Here is a 15329-nt window from a genome sequence, read left to right on the forward strand (position 1 = left end):
CCAATCCAAAAGGAACAATATCCATATTATAGGGGTTCCAGAAGAAGAAGAGAGAGGAAAAGAGATGGAAAGTATCTTAGAAGAAATAATTGCTGAAAACTTCCCCAAACTGGGGGAGGAAATAATCGAACAGACCACGGAAATACACAGAACCCCCAACAGAAAGGATCCAAGGAGGACACCACCAAGACACATAATAATTAAAATGGCAAAGATCAAGGACAAGGAAAGAGTTTTAAAGGCAGCTAGAGAGCAATAGGTCACCTATAAAGGAAAACCCATCAGGCTAACATCAGACTTCTCGACAGAAACCCTACAGGCCAGAAGAGAATGGCATGATATATTTAATACAAAGAAATAGAAAGGCCTTGAACCAAGGATACTGTATCCAGCATGACTATCATTCAAATATGACGGTGGGATTAAACAATTCCCAGACAAACAAAAGCTGAGGGAATTTGCTTCCAACCAACCACCTCTATAGAACATCTTACAGGGACTGCTCTAGATGGGAGCACTCCTAGAAAGGGCACAGCACAAAACACCCAACATATGAATAATCGAGGAGGAGGAATAAGAAGGGAGAGAAGAAAAGAATCTCCAGACAGTGTATATAACAGCTCAATAAGTGAGCTAAGTTAGGCAGTAAGATACTAAAGAGGCTAACCTTGAACATTTGGTAACCACGAATTTAAAGCCTGCAATGGCAATAAGTACATATCTTTCAATAGTTACCCTAAATGTTAATGGGTTGAATGCACCAATCAAAAGACACAGAGTAACAGAATGGATAAAAAAGCAAGACCCATCTATATGCTGCTTACAAGAAACTCACCTCAAACCCAAAGACAGGTACAGACTAAAAGTCAAGGGATGGAAAAACATATTTCAAGCAAACAACAGTGAGAAGAAAGCAGGGGTTGCAGTACTAATATCAGACAAAATAGACTTCAAAACAAAGAAAGTAACAAGAGATAAAGAAGGACACTACATAATGTTAAAGGGCTCAGTCCAACAAGAGGATATAACCATTCTAAACATATATACAACCAACACAGGAGCACCAGCATATGTGAAACAAATACTAACAGAACTAAAGGGGGAAATAGACTGCAATGCATTCATTCTAGGAGACTTCAACACACCACTCACCCCAAAGGATAGATCCACCGGGCAGAAAATAAGTAAGGACATGGAAGCACTGAACAACACAGTAGAGCAGATGGACCTAATAGACATCTATAGAACTCTACATCCAAAAGCAACAGGATATACATTCTTCTCAAGTGCACATGGAACATTCTCCAGAATAGACCATATACTAGGCCACAAAAAGAGCCTCAGAAAATTCCAAAAGATTGAAATCAACCAACCAACTTTTCAGACCACAAAGGCATAAAACTAGAAATAAACTGTACGAAGAAAGCAAAGAGGCTCACAAACACATGGAGGCTTAACAACATGCTCCTAAATAATCAATGGATCAATGACCAAATCAAAATGGAGATCCAGCAATATATGGAAACAAATGCAACAACAACACTAAGCCCCAACTTCTGTGGGACACAGCAAAAGCAGTCTTAGGAGGAAAGTATATAGCAATCCAAGCATATTTAAAAAAGGAAGAGCAATCCCAAATGAATGGTCTAATGTCACAATTATCGAAATTGGAAAAAGAAGAACAGATGAGGCCTAAGGTCAGCAGAAGGAGGGACATAATAAAGATCAGAGAAGAAATAAATAAAATTGAGAAGAATAAAACAATAGCAAGAATCAATGAAACCAAGAGCTGGTTCTTTGAGAAAATAAACAAAATAGATAAGCCTCTAGCCAGACTTATTAAGAAGAAAAGAGAGTCAACACAAATCAACAGTATCAGAAACGAGAAAGGAAAAATAACGACGGACCCCACAGAAATACAAAGAATTATTAGAGAATACTATGAAAACCTATATGCTAACAAGCTGGGAAACCTAGGAGAAATGGACAAGTTCCTAGAAAAATACAACCTTCCAAGACTGACCCAGAAAGAAACAGAAAATCTAAACAGACCAATTACCAGCAATGAAATTGAAGCGGTAATCAAAAAACTACCAAAGAACAAAACCCCAGCGCCAGATGGATTTACCTCGGAATTTTATCAGATATACAGGGAAGACATAATACCCATTCTCCTTAGAGTTTTCCAAAAAATAGAGGAGGAGGGGATACTCCCAAACTCATTCTATGAAGCTGACATCACCCTAGTACCAAAACCAGGCAAAGACCCCACCAAAAAAGAAAACTACAGACCAATATCCCTGATGAATGTAGATGCAAAAATACTCAACAAAATATTAGCAAACCGAATTCAAAAATACATCAAATGGATCATACACCATGACCAAGTGGGATTCATCCCAGGGATGCAAGGATGGTTCAACATTCAAAAGTCCATCAACATCATCCACCACATCAACAAAAAGAAAGACAAAAACCACATGATCATCTCCATAGATGCTGAAAAAGCATTTGAGAAAGTTCAACATCCATTCATGATAAAAACTCTCAGCAAAATGGGAATAGAGGGCAAGTACCTCAACATAATAAAGGCCATCTATGATAAACCCACAGCCAACATTATATTGAACAGCGAGAAGCTGAAAGCTTTTCCTCTGAGATCGGGAACTAGACAGGGATGCCCACTCTCTCCACTGTTATTTAACATAGTACTGGAGGTCCTAGCCACAGCAATAAGACAAAACAAAGAAATACAAGGAATCCAGATTGGTAAAGAAGAAGTTAAACTGTCACTATTTGCAGATGACATGATACTGTACATAAAAAATCCCTAAAGACTCCACCCCAAAACTACTAGAACTGATATCAGAATACAGCAAAGTTGCAGGATACAAAATCAACACACAGAAATCTGTGGCTTTCCTATACACTAACAATGAACCAACAGAAAGAGAAATCAGGAAAACAACTCCATACACAATTGCATAAAAAAAAATAAAGTACCTAGGAACAAACCTAACCAAAGAAGTGAAAGACTTATACTCCGAAAACTACAAGTCACTCTTAAGAGAAATTAAAGGGGACACTAACAGATGGAAACTCATCCCATGCTCGTGGCTAGGAAGAATTAATATCGTCAACATGGCCATCCTGCCCAAAGCAATATACAGATTTGATGCAATCCCTATGAAACTACCAGCAACATTCTTCAATGAACTGGAACAAATAATTCAAAAATTCATATGGAAACACCAAAGACCCCGAATAGCCAAAACAATCCCGAGAAAGAAGAATAAAGTAGGGGGGATCTCACTCCCCAACTTCAAGCTCTACTATAAAGCCATAGTAATCAAGACAATTTGGTACTGGCACAAGAGCAGAGCCACAGACCAATGGAACAGACTAGAGAATCCAGACATTAACCCAGACATATATGGTCAATTAATATTTGATAAAGGAGCCATGGACATACAATGGCGAAAGGACAGTCTCTTCAACAGATGGTGCTCGCAAAACTGGACAGCTACATGTAGGAGAATGAAACTGGACCATTGTCTAACCCCATATACAAAAGTAAACTCAAAATGGATCAAAGACCTGAATGTAAGTCATGAAACCATTAAACTCTTGGAAGAAAACATAGGCAAAAACCTCTTAGACATAAACATGAGTGACCTCTTCTTGAACATATCTCCCAGTCAAGGAAAACAACATAAAAAATGAATAAGTGGGACTATATTAACCTGAAAAGCTTCTGTACAGCAAAAGACACCATCAATAGAACAAAAAAGAACCCTACAGTATGGGAGAATATATTTGAAAATGACACATCCGATAAAGGCTTGACGTCCAGAATATATAAGGAGCTCACACGCCTCAACAAACAAAAAACAAATAACCCAATTAAAAAATGGGCAGAGGAACTGAACAGACAGTTCTCCAAAAAAGAAATACAGATGGCCAACAGACACATGAAAAGATGCTCCACATCGCTAATTATCAGAGAAATGCAAATTAAAACTACAATGAGGTATCACCTCACACCAGTAAGGATGGCTGCCATCCAAAAGACAGAGAACAACAAATGTTGGCGAGGCTGTGGAGAAAGGGGAACCCTCCTACACTGTGGTGGGAATGTAAGTTAGTTCAACCATTGTGGAAAGCAGTATGGAGGTACATCAAAATGCTCAAAACAGACTTACCATTTGACCCAGGAATTGCACTCCTAGGAATTTACCCTAAGAATGCACCAATCAAGTATGAGAAAGATCAGTGCACCCCTATGTTTATTGCAGCACTATTTACAATAGCCAAGAATTAGAAGCAACCTAAATGTCCATCAGTAGATGAATGGATAAAGAAGACGTGGTACAATTTGATCAATAAATATGAGAGATGCCCTAACAACAACAACCAAGAAAAAGTACACACTTCCAATTGTAAAATAAATAAGCAACCGGGATGTAATGTATAGCATAAGGAATATAGTCAAAATATTGTAACAACTTGGTATGGTGATAGCTGGTACTTAGAATTATCATGTATATAAATGTTGAATCACTGTGTTGTACACCTGAAACTAATGTAATGTAATACTGTGTGTCAACTACCCTTCAATAAAAAATAATTATCTAAAAAAAAAAAAAGAAGAGAAAAACCTGGAGACCACTCTCCCCACCTAGATGTAGTCCCCAGCCATCCCCTCTTCTTTCCTCCCTTTCATGACCCAGTTCCCTACTCTCCTTCTCAGCCCAATACTTTCCTCTCTCCTTCTTTCCCCCTCCCCCTTGGCACATGAGATCTCCTTTTCCCCTGGTAAAGTCCAACCTATAGTAACTTCCTCCTAATTTAGGCCAGTTTTCCTGTGTTACCATGGCAACCTGCTGCTACTACAGCTTTTCGGCAGTCACTTCTCCCCTATGTTTTTAATAGGAAATCAGTCCTTCCCCACTCGCCACTGCCAATTTTAGCAACACACCAGTCCCAGATTCTCTAATGTCTTCAAATGTAAAAAAAAAAAAAAAAAAAAAAGAAGACGTGGTACATATACACAATGGAATACTACTCAGCCATAAGAAAAGGGCAAATCCAATCATTTGCAGCAACATGGATGGAGCTCGAGGGTATTATGCTCAGTGAAACAAGCCAAGCTGAGAAAGAGAAATACCAAATGATTTCACTCATCTGTGGAGTATAAGAACAAAGGAAGAACTGAAGGAACAAAACAGCAGCAGAATCACAGAACTCAAGAATGGACTAACAGGTACCAAAGGGAAAGGGACTGGGGAGGATGGGTGGGTAGGGAGGGGTAAGGGTGTGGGAGAAGTAGGGGTGTATTAAGATTAACATGCATGGGGGGGTAGGAGAAAAGGGAGGGCTGTACAACACAGAGAAGGCAAGTAGTGATTCTACAACATTTTGCTATGCTGATGGACAGTGACTGTAAAGGGGTTTATAGGGGAGACCTGGTATAGGGGAGAGCCTAGTAAACATAATATTCGTCATGTAAGTGTAGATTAGTGATACCAGAAACAAAACAAAACAAAACAAAACAAAAAAGGGCAGTTCCTGTGTGGTAACCTCCAATGAGTTCTACACAAGGGTATAAAGGGCATATAAAAGTGTAGGCAAAGGGTCTGTTTGCGTTTATACAGAAGATCAAAGCCTAATTGGGCTACCCCGAAAATGAACTAAGATACGATATGAAAGAGAACTTCCAACATCAGCACTCTCGGGAAGACTCATGCCAGAAGATGATCATCAAAAAACCCCAACAAAGATCCACGCACTGCTACAGCTGTAGATGCACTCATCCCACCAGCTCCTGGACTTGCCATGGGAATGAAGGAGATATCTAAGCTGGCCTGTGCATACAGTAAAACAACAAATTTGACTGTATCTATACTGTTGGAACTCAACCAAGATTTAGGAGAAATGCAAATTGTAGCGCTCCAAAATCTTACAACTACAGACTATTTACTGTTAAAAGAACATATGGGATGTGAACATTCCCCAGGAATGGGTTGTTTTAGTTTGTCTGATTTCTCTCAGACTGTTCAAGTTCAGTTGGACAATATCCACCATATCATAGATAAGTTTTCACAAATGCCTAAGGTGCCTAACTGGTTTTCTTGGTTTCACTGGAGATGGCTGGTAATTACAGGTATGCTTTGGTTATGTAACTATACTCCTATTATGTTAATGTGTGTGCACAATTTAAGTAGTAGCTTAAAACCTATACATGCTGAAGTTACTCTACAAGAAGATATGTCAAAGAAATAATCAGTCTTCCCATGTTTTCTTCCGCCTGCTACTTCTATAGCTTTTCTTCTTCCTTCCTAATTACAACCCTTAAATAGAATTCGTGCCTCATATCAAATTTACCGAGTATCATAATTCTTCCAAGCGGTAAAGATACCTCAAGACAAATACTGGGCATAGAAGCTACAGGGCATAAATATGCAAAGAAATAAAAAGCTAACCATTTCAAACAATAAGGCTTCTCTCTCACTTACCAACTTTACATTTCCCTGTATGGCCCCGGAAGATGACTGGTTAGCCAGAGACGGGTAAGATTCCTCAAGGGAGGAACAACCTAAGACAGGCACAGTCGCAGGGGGTTCATCAGGTGAGAAATTGGGGATCAACAGAGGTGAGGCTTAGAACCTCACCCCCCCTGTTCTGAGAGAAATCTTCTGCATACGTGGATGTTTTATTGCCCTTGTCTAGCTTGGATTAACACATAGTCTACAGGCAGACACCTGATCATCTACATTTGCTCTCTTACAACACTAAACTATGTTTTCTACCTTTATCTTGTATCTACCTACCACCTCAGCATTTTATTAAAAATAATAATAATAAAGAGAGAAATGTGGTATCCACATATAAACCAAGTATAAAAATCAAATGAGTATTCATATTTGAACTGACTGTTAACTGTTCATAATGCATGAGCAAAACCGAAGGTTTCTGTGATGACTCCCCTTTTACTGTTCACCATGTAAGAACTTATTCACAATGTAAGAATTTGTTCCCCATGTAAGAACTTGTTTGTTATGCCTCAGAATATTGGAGACTGACGAAAATTAAGCTTGGGGTGGATTAATGATAGTGCGTTGAGCATTGACTCCCCTATACAGAATTTTATTGTTGTTAACAACCATTTGATCAAGAAATATGAGAGATGCCCTCACAAACAAACAAACAAACAAACAAAAAAAAAGTACACACTTCCAATGGTAAAATAATATGTAACTGGGATGTAATGAATATAGACAAGATATTGTAACAGCTTGGTATGGTGATAGCTGGTACCTAGAATTGTCATGTATATAAATGTTGAATCACTATGTTGTGCACCTGAAACTAATGTAATGTAATACTGTGTGTCAACTACCCTTCAATAAAAAATAATTATCTACAATAAAAAAAAAAGCATATAGACTAAGAAGGAAGAAATAAAACTGCTGCTATTTTCGTATGGAATGACTGTCTGCATGGAAAATCCTGATGAATCTACAAAAATATTCCTAGAACCAATTAGTGAGTTCAGCAAAATCAGAAGATATAAGGTAAACATATAAAATCCTATTATATTTCTCTATCATAGTAATGAACACATAGGTTTCAAAATTATAAAAGATAATACCATTTACAGTCATTCAAAAATTTGAAAACTAAATGATTAGATATAATGAACAAAATGTTAGAGGACATATGCTAAAAACTACACAATACTGATCGAAGAAATAAAATATAGTGTAAACATGTGGAGACAAATATCTTTTTTTTTGTACTTAAAACAACAGAAATTTATTCTTTCACAGTTCTGAAGGCTGGAATCTGAATCAAGTTGTCAATATTGTTGGTTCCTTTCTGGAGGTTCTCAGGGCACATATAGTCATGTGACCACCACCAACCACGTGAACATTATAGAACTGTCCTATCATGCTGCCAAATTCTCTTATGCTCTCCTGTTATAGTCAGTGCTTATCCCTATTACCAGTCCCTGGAAACCTTCTATTTGTTTTCTTTTCTTATAGTTTTGCCTTTTCCAGAATATCTTATTGCTGGAATCAGAGTATGAAGCCTTTTGAATCTGCCTCCTAACACTTGGTATAACACATTTGAAATTCATCCATGGTGTTGTGTGTGTCAGTAGTCTATCTATTTTTATTGCTCGGTCATATTCTATTTTGTGGATGTTCCACTGCTTATTCACCAGAGGAAGGGTATTTTGGTTGTCTCCAGCTTTTTGAAATTATGAATAAATCCTCTAAACTTTCAAGAAAATATTTTTGGGTGAGCATAAATTTTTTTTTGAGTAGGGAGGAGTAGTTTAACATCCTTTCATTATTTGTTATCCTTTTATTATTTGTGGGGTTTAGAGTGATGACTTTCTTAACCCTGATATTGGTAATTTGTATCTTCTCTCTTGATCAGACTGTTTAGAGGTTTGTCAAGTGTAGTGACTGTTTTTTTAAGAGCCAGCCTATGATTTTCTCTTTTGGTTTTCTGTTTTCAACTTCACTGATTTCTTCTTTTAACTGTTATTTCTTTTGTCTGTATGTTTTGGGTTTACTTTTCCCTTCTTTCACTAGTTTTTTAAGATGGAAACTTGATGTTCTTTTCTAATTTAGGTGTTTAACTCTGTGAGTTTTCTTTAAGTAATGTCTTGGTTGCAATCTATAATGTTTGTTGTGTTGTGTTTTCATTTTCATTTAATTTGAAGTATTTTCTAATTTTCCTTGTGACTTCTTTATAGTTCAGGGTTATTTAGAAGTTTGTTTTTAAATTTTGAAACATTTGGGGATTTCCCAGCTATCTTTCTGTTATTGAGTTTAATTATATTATGGTCAGGGAATTTGAATGTTCTTAATATTTATGATTTCTTAAGGCTGGTTTTATGGCTCAGAAGATGGTCCAGCTTGGTGAATGTTCCAAATGAGTTATAAAAGAATGTGTATTCTGCTTCTGTTGGGTTGAATGTTCTATAAATATCAGTTCTTTTAAGTTGGAAATGTTTTTCAGGTCTTCTAATCCACTTATTTCCCATTTGTTCTATTGATTACAAACAGAGAAGTGTTGAAAAATCTTCAAATATAATTGTGGACTTTTTAATTTCTCCATTCAGTTCTATCAGGTTTTGCTTCATGAATTTGGACGCCCTGTTTTTAAGTGATCATAAAGATTTTATATTAAAATAGGAGAGAGTAAATCCTGTACACAAGTAGAAACAATAGTATTCTCTATTTATCTTTAAGGAGTTACTTTAAAAGCAGAATCATCTTCATGCACAGACCATGTAGACAGTTTTGTTCTGTTCTTTAGGCTGATTTGGAGGTTCTCAGACTTTTACAGTTAAAAATTCTACAGGATTGTAGACTCACATCCGTTGTACTTTATCAATGATTTTAGGAATATACAAGGATAAATTTAACTCTATCTGAATTATTTTTATGTACTACTTTAGAGTCCAACTCCTATAAAAATGTACCTCCCCATATTTTCTTTTTCTTTTATCTACTTGCAAATATTCAAATCAAAGGTTACTTTCTCCGCCAAACTTCTGTGAACTGCTTTTTTCCCTTGTAGACTAAGCTGAGTTTCCATATTTCTTCAATCATGGCTTCCTCTATCATGGCACCTGAAATTCTATTATATTTGGTGTATCTATGAGCTGCCTTCCAAGAATAACTTAACCATCTGTTTCTCTATTGCTTATCATAGCAACCTGACATGTGGTTATGTCCTTAGGGGTTGTTTATAAATAAAGAGATGAATAAATGAATACAAATTTTCTGTTATCTTCAACAGAGTAGCTAGGTAATTTATGGTTTTTTGGCTCTTGTCCTCCCTTAATAATCATGGAGTTGTGACCTTTAGCAGAACACTTCACTCCATACATTTTTTGCTGATTAGTTTACCAGAGGCATTGATGAACTTTGAATGCCCAAATGGTAAGTGATATCCATTATGTCTTCACGTTTTCTAGCATAAACCCTTTTCTCTGCCAGTTGATGCCAAGTTGCATGGAGGGGCCTCGCCCCCACTTGCAGTACCCAGAGGGGAGCTCCTGTCAGCAGGTTAGCTGTCTGCTCCTACTTCCTCCTGCTCTGTCCATCTACTTCTGCTCAGTATCACTTCCTTTAGCCACTGCTGCCTCTTTCCTGACAATGATGCCACAGTTATGACTTGTTCTGAACAAGCCTGAGGTCCTTCATGTGTCAAAGGCCATACAGAAGTAGGGAGAGCCCTCCTCTCTCATTAGCATTCCACATTTTCACGTGGTTCCCATGTAGTTCTCCAGTGTTTCTCCATGCTTTTCTACATATAACCTGTCCTTCCCACTCTTTTGCTAGAATTCAGACAGGAATGTATGAAAATACTGGACTGGAGGACAGATTTGAACTCATAGGATCATTCTTCTCTGCAGTTGCACTCTGCACTTGACCCAGCTTGACTTCTTCCTTGAGAGTGAGTTTCACCCTTCCAGGAAATGTTCCAATACCATAGGTACAGGCTGCTTGCATACCTAGGTGCTGAAGTACTGGGGCCATCCCAGCTGTGATGAATGCAGCATGATTTATTGTACTTTGGATATCTACAGGGCTCATTTAGTTATTTACAACAGGATGGGCAAGACCAGAAACGTCCTTGTCCTGTCTGCTGAGCTGGAGCAGATGGTAGCTGAGTGGAGCCTTTTGCAGGTGCGGTAGTAGATGCTAGGTGCCACAGATAGGCACACACTCAAATCACACTGCAAGTACTGGTGCAGGGAAACAGTTTGTCATGAAAGTTTCCAGAAGAAATAGTGCAATAGGCACACTTATGAAGGTCTGAGAAGCAGAGACATGGCCTGCCTGGATGTCCGAGCAGGAGGGCAAGTGGTATTTGGGTGATCTCCACCAGGGGAAGGGCCCAGCCTTCTGGTTTGAGTCTGAGCTTTAGGTTTTAGATAAGGGACTAGCAAGCACATGGCAGGGACCCAGTGCTAGGAAAGGATAACTAAAATGAAAGCAAATGAGTGGGGGCCAGAACATGTATGCATGCTTTTGTCCATTCCTTCTTTCAAAAGACATTTATGGGAGCCTAAAGGTCAGGCACTGTGTTAGAATGAATCTCATTCATAAGACCTGGTAAAACTAAGGCTCAGGAATGGGATGCAAACAGACACAATAGTAAGGTCAGAGGAGCAGAATATGTAACTGTGCTGACACCTGAAAGGGTGAGCTATCGCTTAGAAAGCATTCATGTCCATACTGGCAGTGATGTAGCAGCTAGCAGAGTTGTGTGCTAAATGATTGATATGCACCATTTCATTCACTTCTCTCAACTACCTTGTGAGGTGCACATTGTCTTCATTTTTAGAGTTGAAGAGATTGATCATCAATCACAGCTGTGACAAATGGATGATGGTATATTGTTCTTTGGGTCTCTGTGGGGCCTCTTTAGTTATTTACAACAGGATACTCCAGGCCAGAAGGGTCCTAATCCTGTCTGCCGAGATGGAGCAGACAGTAGCTGAGCCGAGCCATTGTAGGGACCCAGTCCAAGGAAATGAAGTGACTTAGTCAAGGACCAAAGCATATGGGACTGAGGGAGTGAGACCTCCAACCCTGATTTTTTTTTCACATCACAATGCAATTGACAGTGCTTCTGTATATACATGAGTCCTTTCTGGTCTGCTAAGATACACAGCATCATTTGTTCCCCCACTGTATGGTGTCTGAAAAAGATTCTTTCAGAATTCTTATGCTTCCTTCCTATCATTCTTCCATATTCTCTGTAACATCTTCATCCAGAAGTTCTGACTTCTCATTCTAATCAGCAGCTTTTGATCTGCTAAGAGAGAAGATCATAGTAATAGTGGGCGTTTATTAAACAACAGCTATCTGGCAAACTGCGCCAAGTCCTTCACATGTTTTATCTCATTTTATTCTCACAACTTTATGTTATTCTTTTTTTCTTTTAATATAGACTTTATCTTTTAGACAAGTTTTAGTTTCATAGCAAAATTTAGAGGAAGGTACAGAGATTCCCCATATGCCCCCTGTTCCACACATGCATAGCCTCCCCACTATCCACCCTCACCAGAATGGTGCATTTGTTACAAGGGTGAACCTACGTAATAAACATCATTATCATCCAGAATCCATCATCTATATTAGGTTTCCCTCTGGATGTTGTACATTCCATGGGTTTGGACAAATGAATAATGACATGTGTCTATCATGACAGTGTCATACAGAGTAGTTTCACGGCCTAAACAATCCTCTGTGCTCCACATTTTTATCCCTCTCTCTGCTAACTTCTGGAAACCACTGATCTGTTTATTGTCTCCCTGGTTTTGCCTTTTCCAGAATATCAAAGGGCTGGAATCATGCAGTAGGCTGCTTTTTCGGATTAGCTTCTTTCACTTAGTCATATGCTTTTGAATTTCCTGAGGTACTCTTCTTCCCAAGTTTTAGATGAAAAGATAGAGCCTGTGAAGGCTGAATGACTTGTTTAGAATTACACAAAAAAGTAAATGGCAGATGTGTCTGACTCCAGACCTGGAGAGAGTGCCGGACTCCCTCTGCCCTGAGGCCTCTTTGGAATGGTGCCTCTGGACAGAACTTGCATTGGGTTGGTAGCAGAGTCAGGAACCTCTAAGCTTTTGACTCCTGACCTATGGCTCTTTCTACAGTGCCATTCTGCTACTCAAAGGAGGTGTTACTATAACAGAAGAATAATTATAGGGATAGAAACCTTATTCTCTGCTTGGAAACATTGTCCCACACGCAAGCTGTTCTCTAGAGATCTGTTTCCCAGCATTACACTTCCTGGTGGTTGCCATGCAATGAGAAATGGGCATCAAGGTGGACTTGTATATGGTGCTCTGGGACTGATAATTTTTATTTTAAGGGAGAACAGATCACACACACACACACACACACACACACACACACACACACACACACACAGTTTATGTTACTGTGTTTATCTTTCACTTTCTGTATTTACCAAAAATGCCACCAAAGCTTCTTGTCAACCTTATATCTGAACCACAACCAATGGATGGGTGACTCGCAGTTATATAGGACTTCGTAAGATTTTATTGTTTCCTTATGATTGCAATGTCAGATTGTTATTTAACATTTCATATTATGAAAGACATCTACCCAAATAGATTTTTGGGCCCCTGAAGGGCAGGGAGTTATATTCTTTTGTATGCCTTATAGTGCCTATCACAATGCCTCACATGACTATGATTTACTATGTATTTGGCAATTAAGCTATCACTAAAATTGGCTTGTACTCGTAACACTGTATTATCAGAAACTCTTGGCAGATTACTTCTTGGGAGTCAACAGACTGATGACATATTTTTCTGGAATTTGTTGGAGAATTGGACTAACATGCTTTTTAGATTGACTGTAAATCATTAGACTTTCTATAATTACTGTGTGGGGGAAAACTGTGGGTCACATCTTGTCCATGTGTTCATGAATTGTGTGCTATGGAGATGTGATCCACAGTAACATTATCAATAATGACAGGCCCTTGAGCTAGGCTGCAATTTACCTGCCCCCTTGGCTTTGCCAAGCTATGGTTGCCTTGCTGCAGTGTGTCAGATGGGAGGCCTCAGCACCCTTTGCTTGCCTCCATTTGGTGCTGCAGTGACTTATAACATTGATTGGTGATTAAATCACCCTTTCAATCAGAGTTTTTGAGAATCAACAAAACACTAGACAGTCTAGGACTTTGCGAGCACACAGGCATGTCCCTGCCATCCCTGAGCTTACCAGTCAGTTGAAAGGTAGCCCGGGAGGCACGGTGAGAAAGGTGATTGGCGTGGGTCCTAGGCTGAGCCACATGTAGTAGGCACCTTTAGAATCCCACCCAGAGAGTGCAGTTCGGCTACATATCAGCTTACAGTAGGCTCTACAACTGATGTACAAGTTATAAATGGGAATGCTAATGAATGAAAGTTCCCTCTCAGTGATTCCAAGCATCTGGTATGAATGAGTGGTGGTGTTCCAGCCTCAAGACCTCTAAAGCTACTGCTCCTTAGGCACTGGATGCCCTCACTGGTCCTTTGCACATTCTCCAGTGTCTGCCTTACACAGGCCTTCCTTGGCCAGCTCTGTGAAGTAGCCTTCCTCTCAGTTACTTTATGACGTGACCGAATTTTATTTCTTTTGCATTCTGTTTCCTTATCGCTTTATTGACTGCTGCAGGTGTCCCAGTGCTAGAAAGTAAGCGCCTTGGGGGCATTGCTTGTTCATACTGTTCTTCCCTCCTAGTGCATCCATCAGAGTACACATCAGCAACTCAGGAAAATGCCCTGTGCAACTCACTTAGCCCTGTGCCTGGCCTCTGAGCCCTTTCGTTTTGGTGAGATGGTGACATGTCAGCATTACTCATCGCCGCTTTAGAACCGGAAAGGCAGAGATGCATAGAGCCCTTTTGCGGGAAAGGCCTCAGTCCCCTCCCAGTATTTCTTGTGGGAGGGAATCAGCTCAATAGGCTACGGGAGGAGCCTGCCATGGACTTCATGCCCCTGGGAGGCTTTTCATGGAGCAGCAAGTGAGGAGGCTGACACTCCGTGAGAACTGCATGAGTCCCCACCACTGGGTGCGGTGATGACCCATGTGCTGTGCTGTAGCAGCTCCGTGACCTCCCGCTCCTCTGCTCTGTGGTTTGCTTGTACTGATGATATAAAAATGCCAGAGAACCTTACGACCTACCAGTGTGTAACAGGAGACAAGAATGCCTCCTTTTCCTCATGTATCTTCTAATATTTTCTGTGAATTGGAGTCTAGAAACATAGGGAGCCATTTTCCCTTTCAAAAACAGTGAAAAGAAGCCCATATTCTGCCGTGTTCCCAGGATCACAGAATCACCCTGGTGGGAGTGCGCTCCCAGTTGGCCGTGAAGTGTGGAGGAGAAGGAAGTTGCTCCAGTATAACTACTTATTTGCTTACTTTTTGAAAAGAGCAAGTTTGTGATTTGTTCTGGCTTTGGATCCACCACCAACTACCTGTCTTCTGATTTGTAAAATGGGAATTAGTTGATTGCCCCACCTAACAGGGCTTTAAGGATTAATTAAGATACTTCATACTAAGGTTTTGGCCCAGTGCCTGGCCAAGAGGATGGGTAAGATCTTAAAAATAAAGTGTCCCTTGGGTGTGCCATGCAATACATTGAGTTCTCATCAGTATTCATGGCTCATTCTAAGGCTGCACATCTCATCAAATCAATTTCTTACCAGTATTGGGGAACAGAAGACTCAGCCTCTGACAGATTGGCAGAGTACGTCTGGGTAAATTAAAGATCTGCTG

General features: G+C 39.5%; 1 protein-coding gene across 11 annotated transcripts in view; it reads left to right on the top strand.

Moving 5' to 3' along the window:
• RGS7 (regulator of G protein signaling 7) overlaps positions 1-15329 on the top strand; it is a 412379-nt gene that overhangs the window by 130023 nt on the left and 267027 nt on the right. The gene's annotated exons all lie outside the window — the stretch shown is intronic.

This window comes from Manis pentadactyla, chromosome 9, assembly GCF_030020395.1.
Source record: "Manis pentadactyla isolate mManPen7 chromosome 9, mManPen7.hap1, whole genome shotgun sequence".
Classification (NCBI taxonomy): domain Eukaryota; kingdom Metazoa; phylum Chordata; class Mammalia; order Pholidota; family Manidae; genus Manis; species Manis pentadactyla.